The sequence below is a fragment of the Dasypus novemcinctus genome, chromosome X (assembly GCF_030445035.2).
Source record: "Dasypus novemcinctus isolate mDasNov1 chromosome X, mDasNov1.1.hap2, whole genome shotgun sequence".
NCBI classification, from domain to species: domain Eukaryota; kingdom Metazoa; phylum Chordata; class Mammalia; order Cingulata; family Dasypodidae; genus Dasypus; species Dasypus novemcinctus.
Genome location: NC_080704.1, coordinates 129,817,778 through 129,828,239, shown reverse-complemented (window position 1 = coordinate 129,828,239; position 10,462 = coordinate 129,817,778).

Below are 10,462 nucleotides of genomic sequence, written 5' to 3'. Positions count from 1 at the left end.
AGTAGATTCCATTATTCCATCAGCCTGGTGCATAGTGCTCTCTGGCACTAAGAAACAGTGCCAGTCTGGAGATAATATCCAGTGCCAGTCTGGAGATAATATTGTACAAGTGGCTATACCGAGTCATTGTTGGTTGCTGCAGTAGTTTGAAACTGCAAAGTGGGAAGTGGACTTGGCTCAGTGGTTAGGGCGTCCGTCTACCACATGGGAGGTCCGTGGTTCAAACCCCGGGCCTTCTTAACCCATGTGGAGCTGGCCCATGTGCAGCGCTGATGCACGCAAGGAGTGCCCTGCCATGCAGGGGTGTCCCCCACGTAGGGGAGCCCCACGTGCAAGGAGTGTGCCCCATAAGGAGACCCGCCCAGCACAAAAGAAAGTGCAGCCTGCCCAGGAATGGCACCGCCCACACGGAGAGCTGACACAACAAGATGATGAAACAAAAAGAAACACAGATTCCTGTGCCACTGACAACAACAGAAGCTGGCAAAGAAGAAGATGCAGCAAATAGACACAGAGAACAGACAACTTGGGTGGGGGAAGGGGAGAGAAATAAGTAAATAAATAAATCTTTAAAAAAAAAAAAGAAACTGCAAAGTAGTTCCCATCCACTTCAGGAGCACAACCAGAGGTGTAGTAGATACTTTTATTGTTTTAGGGGTCAGTGACCAACCTAGCCAATAACTCAAATGGAGAAGTACCCTGGAGTGTATTGGATGCCTGGTTTGAATGCATAAGAAAGTTTGACAATGCTGAAGTTTGTCTCTTGATTTTCATATATCTTTTAAACACTTTTAATGCAATGTGTTATATATTAAATGAACTTTTAGTACTTTGCTTTTTACTTCTACACTTTTACCATGAAGACATTAATTACACAGGTTTTTACTTTAGCAGTAGTGGAAAAACTACTTTTCTATTTTTAAAATGAAAACTGAAGATTTACAACGGAATTAAGGTAACTTTTTATTACCACCACTTGAATATGCACATTGAGGTGACTTCCAGACAGGTTTTATTGCTGTAAAATTACTTTTTGCCATTAACATCAATTTAGGTATTTAATTAATAATGGCTTTTTAGAACTAGCTATTTAATGCTTCAGTTTAGAAGATGCTTTTTACAAACTCTTTATAATTAACCACAACTATACAGACTGGTTAATTTACCTTAGATTACAATTAGCAACTGATGGATTTTATCTTTATGCATTTAGGAGAGGGCAGATCTACTTTTCTTCAACTTAATTTCATTAGCTATGAACTTAAGAATTTTATCATATTAAAAACTGAATACATATAATGTTAATTTATTAACTTGGTATTTCATAAACCAAAGAGATAACACCCAAGCTAAATAAATTGAAACTGTTATAGTTTATACAAAGAATGTGGGTTTTTTTCCATTTCTTTACAGGGTGTTAAAACTTCTTGTCTTTGATAAAATTCTAAAACTGAATAATCTTAAAAGCATACTGACTTCTAGGTTCTGGAATATATTATAATTATTTAATTTGCCTTAATTATAATTTTGTAAGGATTTTTTTTTATAGCTTTCAAGGACTTTTCCTTTACTTACTGAAATTTCATAATCAGATTAGTAATTACCCATATTTAAGGCTGTTAAAAGGTTTAAAATGGGGAACTACGGGGAAAACTGACTTCATTCCTCAGCCCAAAAGACAGAATTTTGATGTGACAAACCTGGCTCTTCCCTCAGAACTCTTGCAAAGAGAAGGCCCTGGTGAAACAGGCTAATTAGATAGGGAATTAATAGATGGAACTGGAACCTGGCAAGAAGTTCACGTGGACATCAGCAACCCCAAGATGGCTGCTGGAAGACCCTCCCCCAAGATTCTGCCACTCAGAAGACTTCCTCTGGAACCAGGAGTAACCCTGGATATTCCCCTAAGGACTTTATCCTTGGGCCCTCCTGGGAGATTGACGGGGGAAATAAGCAATCAAAGTGGTGAACAGCTGGAACTCCTCCCCTGTCATTAGCAAAGGGGTGGAATAATTAGCAGTTTACAAAGCAGCACAGGGCCTGAGTGCTCTCCATCTACTCTCTTGCCTCTGTACCCTGACTCCAGCTGCTGCTTCTCGCTTGAATCACCACGCAAGTAAAACCTGGGCATTTATAACCCATGATGGGAAATTGTAGCCTGTAAATCAGTCTTCTTTATCACTTTTCAGCCCCTTGCTCTCTACCTGGGACCCCTGATCTGTTATTTTCTCCCATTTCTCTTTCTTCCCTACCTGAAAAAATTACTGGCCTAACTCACCCAACATGCTCTTGAAATTCATTTCTCCAGCATAGTCAAAGAACCTAAATGAAATCCAGTAACAATGGGAGCTAGACAGGTCAAAGAACTCAGATTTTTTTCCCCTTTCCAATAGTTTCTATATTCAGATTTCTATATGACCTTTCCATACTGCTTAGCCTAATTTGGGTTCTAGGAATATTTATTACATATATAACTGGACATTTAATTTTTAACAACTTGAATAGAGTTTTTTTAAAATTATTAATTTGATATTATTATCCTGATGTATGAAGATATATGCTGAGCAAATAAGCAGACATGAATAGTTTGTCCCAGAAACACAACTTAGTTACTTAACACTTTTCTTTTTTTACCAAACAAGTTCAACTGTAAAACAGCACTTCAAAGATCTCCCTGAAGGCTTTTCTTTGTGGGCTTCTCCAGAGTAGGAGTTCACAGTTTCCCCCCTTTGTGGCTTTCTTAATTAATGGCTTATAACCAAAATGTCTCCAATGCTATGATACAATTTTTCTTAGCTTCAGAACTGTAAGCAGAGGTAAGGGGTGGGGCCAGACTTGCAGTAACATTAAACAAAGGCAAACTCAGTTTATAATTACCATCACCATAGTTGAAGTCTAGGGGCTAGGTGAGGTTAGTTATAAAATAACTATAATTAAAGGTAAGTTTAAGTTATAATTACCATTACTATAGTAAGCTCTAGATAGACTTGAAGTAGCCATAAACAAAGGTAAATTAGTTTAAGATTACCATTACAATGGCGGAAATCGAGGCTACATCTACTCTGCTGTAATAATTTCAGTTATTATTTTTTTTACTGTTTTATATATAAAGGTACTTATACAATGATTTCGACTCTCAGTTTCTAGAAAGCTTTTACTTAAAATCAATTTGGGCACCTTTATTAACTAAGCAATTAAAAGAATTTTATTAGTAACAACTTTGTGTAGTTTTTCTGCTTTTCCAGCAATTAAATAAATTTCACTTGGGACTTATGCATTAAATCCACTAGCAAGATGGTATTGGCATTTAAAGATTCATTTTTAGGTTACCTTTCACCATTATCCAACTTGTAACAGTTGAACCCCAAATCGTATTTCCTAGGAACAAGCAAACTGACAAAGTTAAACACAGATTTCAAAGTTGAACACAAGGTTATGCACAGATTAAAACAGAAGAATTTTATATCTTCAGCATTTCTAGGAATTCTTTTACCTTAATTGATGGCACATGAGATTTCTTTACTTTGATCACTATTCACACCTTTTATAGGAACAACTGAGAAGTTTGAGGTTTATTCCTCATTTTTTTATGGAGACATGACATGAGGATTCTAGGTCTCAGATCTATCTGTTCCCTTTTTTTTTTTTTTTTTAAACACCGGTTTAACTGGAGTTCAGGGTTTGACACAGAGGCTGCTTTGTGGTCATGTGGACCAGCAGCAGGCAGAACTTCCCGATTCCTGAGAAGAGACTCCCACAGGGAGCCTGCTGGCATGCCAGAAGCTGTGCTTATCATTCTAGGAAGAATGAAGAGACACCCTTTTAATCGACTGACCTGGTGTCCCAGAGTTCCAGCCTAACCAAACACCATTTCACACAATTCAATACCACCATCCAGAGGCATGAAAACATAAACTAGCATTGAATAAAAGGACAAACACTAAAGAGCCATGGCACACAAACAGAAACACAAAGCTCATCAATTTGACTCATAATTTTCATTTCTCCAGTATGGCCATTTTCAAGTTTTCTATTTTACTTTTATTTTTATGAGTTTTCTTTGTTTAATTTTTGGGAAGTGCCATCAGAGGCTATGGTGGGAAGGGGCTTATCTTTCTTTAATGCATATCAGGGGGAACTGAGTTACAGCTGGTTAATTATTGCAACCTTAGTGAGAGGGAACTTTTAACAGGACTCTGTGCCTACTCTTGGCTGTTTAAAAAAAAAAGCTCAATGCAATGCAGCATTAAAATTAAAAGATATTTCTTTTTTTTAATATAGTTTTTATTTATTTTTAAAAGATATTTAGATTACATAAATGCTACATAAAAAAAATGTAAGGGATTCCCATATGCCTACTTCCGACACCTCCCACTTTCCCCCATATTAACAAGTTGTTTCATTAATGTGGTACATTCATTGCAATTTATGAACACATTTTGGAGCATTGTCACTAAGCATTGATTATAGTTAACATGATACTTTATATGCTCTCCCACACAATTCTGTAGTTTCTGGCAGGATATATAATTCTCAGTATGTTTCATTGCAAGGTCATTCAGGACAATTCTGAGTCCTGAAAATGCCCCCATTTTACACCTCTTTTTCCCATTTCCTAACCTCAGCACCTCCAGTGGCAACTGTCTCCACATTAATGTTATAATTTCTTACATTGCTAGAATCACATTGTCAATATAGAATACCAGTGATTCTACTCTAGGCCATATTTTATTCCCCAATCCTAGGGTTCTGGGATGGTGATGCCCATTCCACCTCTAACTGAGAGGAGGTTTCAATCCCATACATCTGATGAATGGGACCCACTTGCTTGCAGTTGGTAGACTCTCTCAGCTCCTTGTGGTGCTTGTGCATCCTCACCTCCTTTTTTTTTTTTTATTCATTTTTTAAAAATATTACATTCAAAATATATGAGGTCCCATTCAACCCCACTGCCCCCACCCCATCACTCCCACCACAGCAACACTCTCTCCCATCATCATGACACATCCATTGCATTTGGTAAGTACATCTCTGGGCATCGCTGCACCTCATGGTCAGTGTTCCACATCATAGCCCATACTCTCCCACATTCCATCCAGTGGGCCCTGGGAGGATCTACAATGCCCGGTAATTGTCCCTGAAGCACCACCCAGGACAACTCCAAGTCCCGAAAACGCCTCCACATCTCATCTCTTCCTCCCATTCCCCGCACCCAGCAGCCACCATGGCCACTTTTCCCACACCAATGCCACATTTTCTCTGTGGACCTTGGAATGGTTGTGTTCATTGCACATCTATGCCAAGAGGGGGCTTAGATTCCACATGGATACTGAGTGCAATCCTCCTGCTTTCAGTTGTAGGCACTCTAGGCTCCATGTTGTGGTGGTTGACATTCTTCAACTCCATGTTAGCTGAGTGGGGTAAGTCCAATAAATCAGAGTGTAGGACTTGAAGTCTGTTGAGGCTCAGGGCCTGGCTATCATATTGTCAGTCCAGAGATTCAAATCCCCTAGATATATCTTAAACCCCAGCACCAACTACAATTCGAATAAAGTAGCATGAAAGTCTTGTGAAAAGAGATCCCATCTGAGTCCAGTTCCATCACGCAGAAACACCAGCTCCAAAGAAGGGCCAACTGACATGGCAGTGAACCCCATCTGCCATGACCATAGAACCCGTGGGTCTCTTTAGCCCTCAAAAGAACCAATACCTGGGGTTGTATCTACTTTATCTGTCTCTGAGACTCTGCTCAGGTGTGCATAAGGGCAATCCTTCTGACAACCTCCAGGCTTTTTTTTAGAGACTCATAGCCATATAAACTCATTTCTCCTTTCCATTTCCCCCTTACATTAGGTCAAACAGTATTTTAAACTCTTGTTATTATATGTAGACAGGGATATTCTGCTGGTCCACGTTGAACCTTTAATTCAAGGGCATTTTCTAGTTGCATCATCAGCTGGTACTTGGTAGTGATCCCTCGGTGCCAGGGAGGCTCATCCCCGGATGTCATGTCCCACGCTGGGGGGAAGGCATTGCATTTACATGCTGAGTTTGGCTTCAAGACTGTCCACATTTGAGTAACATGAAGGCTGTCAGGAGGAAACTCCTAGGCACAGTGCTGCTCTAGGCCTTGTTCTTATTTCAGGTGTATAGGCTCACAAGCATAGTCATTAGTATCAGGGGCTCACTGTTGGACCCTTATTCCTTCCTGGTCCTTACTGTTGCACCTGGGGGACTGCTGCTGCTCTCCTAGGGACCACAACAGAGCACCCCCGGCCAGGAACCCAGTACCCCCCCCAGCTGTTGTTTTTAATTGTTTCCACTATAAGTATATCCAAACATTACCATGCACCCTGGACATATGCCCTGTATAACTCCCTGTCAACCATATATTGCCTGTCCATAACATCCCATACCAGTATTCCTCTGCTGCCATTGTTGAACCACTTTGTGATCCAAAACTTCCTGAAAAATGAAGCCCAATATAATGTCAGGCTCCCTTACTAGTAAAATGGAATATAGCGATGAGTTTAAAGGTTAGATCTAGAATACGTATTGATTAGGAAAAATTCTACATCCTTTTTCTTTTCTTTTTTCCTAATTACTGAGCTTCTCTTCACAAGAGCCTTAGATCACAGTAATTCATATATACAATATACAGTACTCCCACACATCCACCATAAAACCTTTTCCCTTCCACAGCGATAATCTTATAACTTATCATATTTACTTAAACTGATGTACAGACTCTGAGACAATAGCTTTCAAACAAGGTGACATCTGTGCTTACATTGTGGTCCATACTTTAAAATATACAGTTTTCTAAATTTTTAGTTATCCTATGTTTTACATTATAGTTTACATTATTAGTCTGTCATCCCCTATATGTTTTTGGTGCAATATTACATGTTTTATATCCATCCTTGTGTACTCTCGTGAAACTCCTCTTTTACCCCCACATTTACCTTGGTTCCATCCATTCAATATCCATTTTCCCCTCCCCTTGGGGCCCACAGCGACAGCCAATCTCCATTTCCCGAGGAGCCACGTCCAGAGATATTTGCAACAGTGTTCAGAGCCTAACTTTCTCAACTGCCCTAATGCCCTGGGAGCCACCCTTTCTCTCGAGAGATACAGTTCCCTCTTTTTTGATGGCATTAGTCCTCCCCAGGATGTGGGTCCACCCCCACTCTCACTTCTTGGGTCTCTACCCAATGGTACAACCCACCCTGGCAAAATGAGCATTCAGACATTCCCCAGGAGTCCGTCCCATGTCAGACCATCCCCTCTGCGCATCCTAAACAGGTAACCCTCTTAATTATATTTTGATACGGTTCTCTCAGCATTTTACTCTCAACCAACACCTAACACTCTCCTATGTTCGTATGTTGCCCCTCCCTCCCCCCAATTTTTTGGGCAATATTACCCATCCGCCCATCCCCAGCCCCCCTCAAACCCGCAAAGCCCCACCCAAAGGCAACCCCTTGTCCCCATTTTATCTCTTCTTTGTGCTCATACTTACCACCAGCTCATCACAGATTCCACCCCTGCAGACGTCGGCTCACATCCTTCCTCCACCCCCCGATTTCCTGTAAGCCTATCTTCCAGCCTCTAGCTCTCTGAGGCAGCTTGCTTATTTCATATCATTGAGGTCATGTAGTATTTGTCCTTCAATGCCTGGGTTGCTTCACTCAACATAAGGCTCTCAAGATTCATCCATGTTATCACGTGTGTTTGTAGTGTATTTGTTCTTACAGCTGAGTAGTATTCCATTGTATGTATATACCACATTTTATTGATCCACTCATCTGTTGATGGGCATTTGGGTTGATTCCAACTTTTGGCAATAGTGAACAATGCTGCTATGAACATTGGTATACATATATCGATTTGTGTCCTTGTTTTCAGTTCTGCTGGGTATATACCCAGCAGTGGGTCATATGGCAAATCTATAGTTAGTTTTTTGAGAAACCGCCAAACTGTCCTCCAGAATGGTTGGATCCTTCTGCATTCCCACCAGCAGTGGATGAGTGTTCCCATTTCTTCACATCCTCTCCAGCATTTGTATTCTTCTGTTTTTTTCATAGCTGCCAATCTTATGGTAGTAAGATAGTATCTCATTGTAGTTTTGATTTGCATTTCTCTGATAGCTAGAGATTTGGAGCATTTTATCATGTGCTTTTTAGCCATTTGTATTTCTTCTTTGGAGAAGTGTCTGTTTAAATCTTTTCCCCATTTTTTAAATGGGTTGTTTATCTTTTTATTTTCAAGATATAGGAGTTCTTTATATATGCAAATTATAAGTCTCTTATCAGATATATGGTTGCCAAATATTTTCTCCCATTGTGTGGGTTCCCTTTTTACTTTCTTGACAAACTCCTTTGAGGTGCAGAAGGCTTTAATTTTGAGGAAGTCCCATTTATCTATTAGTTCTTTTGCTGCTCATGCTTTTGGTGTGATATTCATGAAGCCATTTCCTATTACAAGGTCCTGTAGATGCTTCCCTACACTGCTTTCCAAGGTCTTTATGGTCTTGGCTCTTATATTTAGGTCTTTGATCCATCTTGAGTTGATCTTTGTATAAGGTGTGAGATGGTAATCCTCTTTAATTCTTCTACATATGGCTATCCAGTTCTCCAGGCACCATTTGTTGAATAGGCCATTCTCTCCCAGTTGAGAGGGTTTGGTGGCTTTATGGTATATTATATGGCTATATGTATGAGGTTCTATATCAGAACTTTCAATTCGATTCCATTGGTCTGTGTATCTCTCCTTATGCCAATACCATGCTGTTTTCACTACTGTAGCTTTGTAGTATGTTTTGAAGTCCAGTAGTGTGATTCCTCCAATTTCGTTTTTCTTTTTCAATATGTCTTTGGCTATTTGGGGCCTCTTTCCTTTCCAAATAAATTTCATAGGTAGTTTTTCTAGTTCCTTAAAGAAGGCTGTGTTGGTTTTTATTGGGGTTGCTTTGAATATGTAGATCAGTTTTGTTAGGATAGATATCTTAATAATATTTAGTCTTCCTATCCATGAACAAGGAATATTCTTCCATTTATTTAGGTCTTCTTTGATTTCCTTGAACAGTCTTGTCTAGTTCTCAGTGTATAAGTTTTTTACATTTTTAGTTAAATTTATTCCTAAATATTTGATTTTTTTATTTACTATTGTAAATGGTATTTGTTTCTTGATTTCCTCCTAATCTTGCTCATTATTGATGTACAGAAATGCTACTGATTTTTGCGCATTGATCTTATAACCTGCGACTTTACTAAACTCATTTATGAGTTCTAGAAGCTTTGTTGTAGATCTCTTAGGGTTTTCTATGTATAGGATCATGTCATCTGCAAATAATAAAATTTTGACTTCTTCCTTTCCAATTTGAATGCCTTTTATATCTGGTTCTTGCCTCAGTGCTCGAGCAAGTACTTCTAAGACAATGTTAAATAGAAGGGGAGACAATGGGCATCCTTGTCTTGTTCCTGACTTTAGAGGGAAGGATTTTAGGATTTCTCCATAGTAACCAATGTTGGCTGTAGGTTTTTCATATATACTCTTTATCATGTTCAAAAAATTTCCTTGTATTCCAATCTTTTGGAGTGTTTTTATCAAGAAAGGGTGCTGTATATTGTCAAATGCTTTTTCTGCATCTATAGATATAATCATGTGATTGATTTTTTTCCTTCAATCTGTTATATGGTTTATTACATTGATTGATTTTCTTATGTTGAACCATCCTTGCATACCTGGAATGAATCCTACTTGGTCGTGGTGTATAATTTGTTTAATGTGTTGTTGAATACGATTAGCAAGTATTTTGTTAAGTATTTTTGCATCTAAGTTCATTAGAGAAATTGGTTTGTCATTTTCCTTTCTTGTGGTGTCTTTGTTTGGCTATGGTACTAGGGTAATGTTGGCATCATAGAAGGAGTTAGGGAATGTTCCTTCTGTTTCGATTTTTTGAAATAGTTTCAGCAGGATTGGTGTTAGTTCTTTCCGGAATGTTTTGTAGAATTCACCTGTGAAGCCATCTGGCCCTGGGCTCTTCTTAGTTGGGAGGTTTTTAATGACTGATTCTATCTCTTTACTTGTGATTGGTTTGTTAAGATCATCAATTTCTTCTTTCGTCAATATGGGCTGCTTATGTGTTTCTAGGAATTTGTCCATTTCTTCTGAATTGTCATTTTTGTTGGAATATAGTTTTTCAAAGTATCCTCTTACGATAGTCTTTATTTCTGTGGGGTCAGTGGTGATATCTCCTTTCTTATTTCTTATTTGGTGTATTTGCATCTTCTCTCTTTTTTTTCTTTGTTAGTCTCGCTAAAGGTTTGTCAATTTTGTTGATTTTCTCAAAAAACCAGCTCTTGGTCTTGTTTATCTTTCCAAGTGCTTTCTTATTTTCTATTTCATTTAGTTCTGCTCTTATCTTTGTTATTTCCTTCCTTCTTCTTCCTGTTGGATT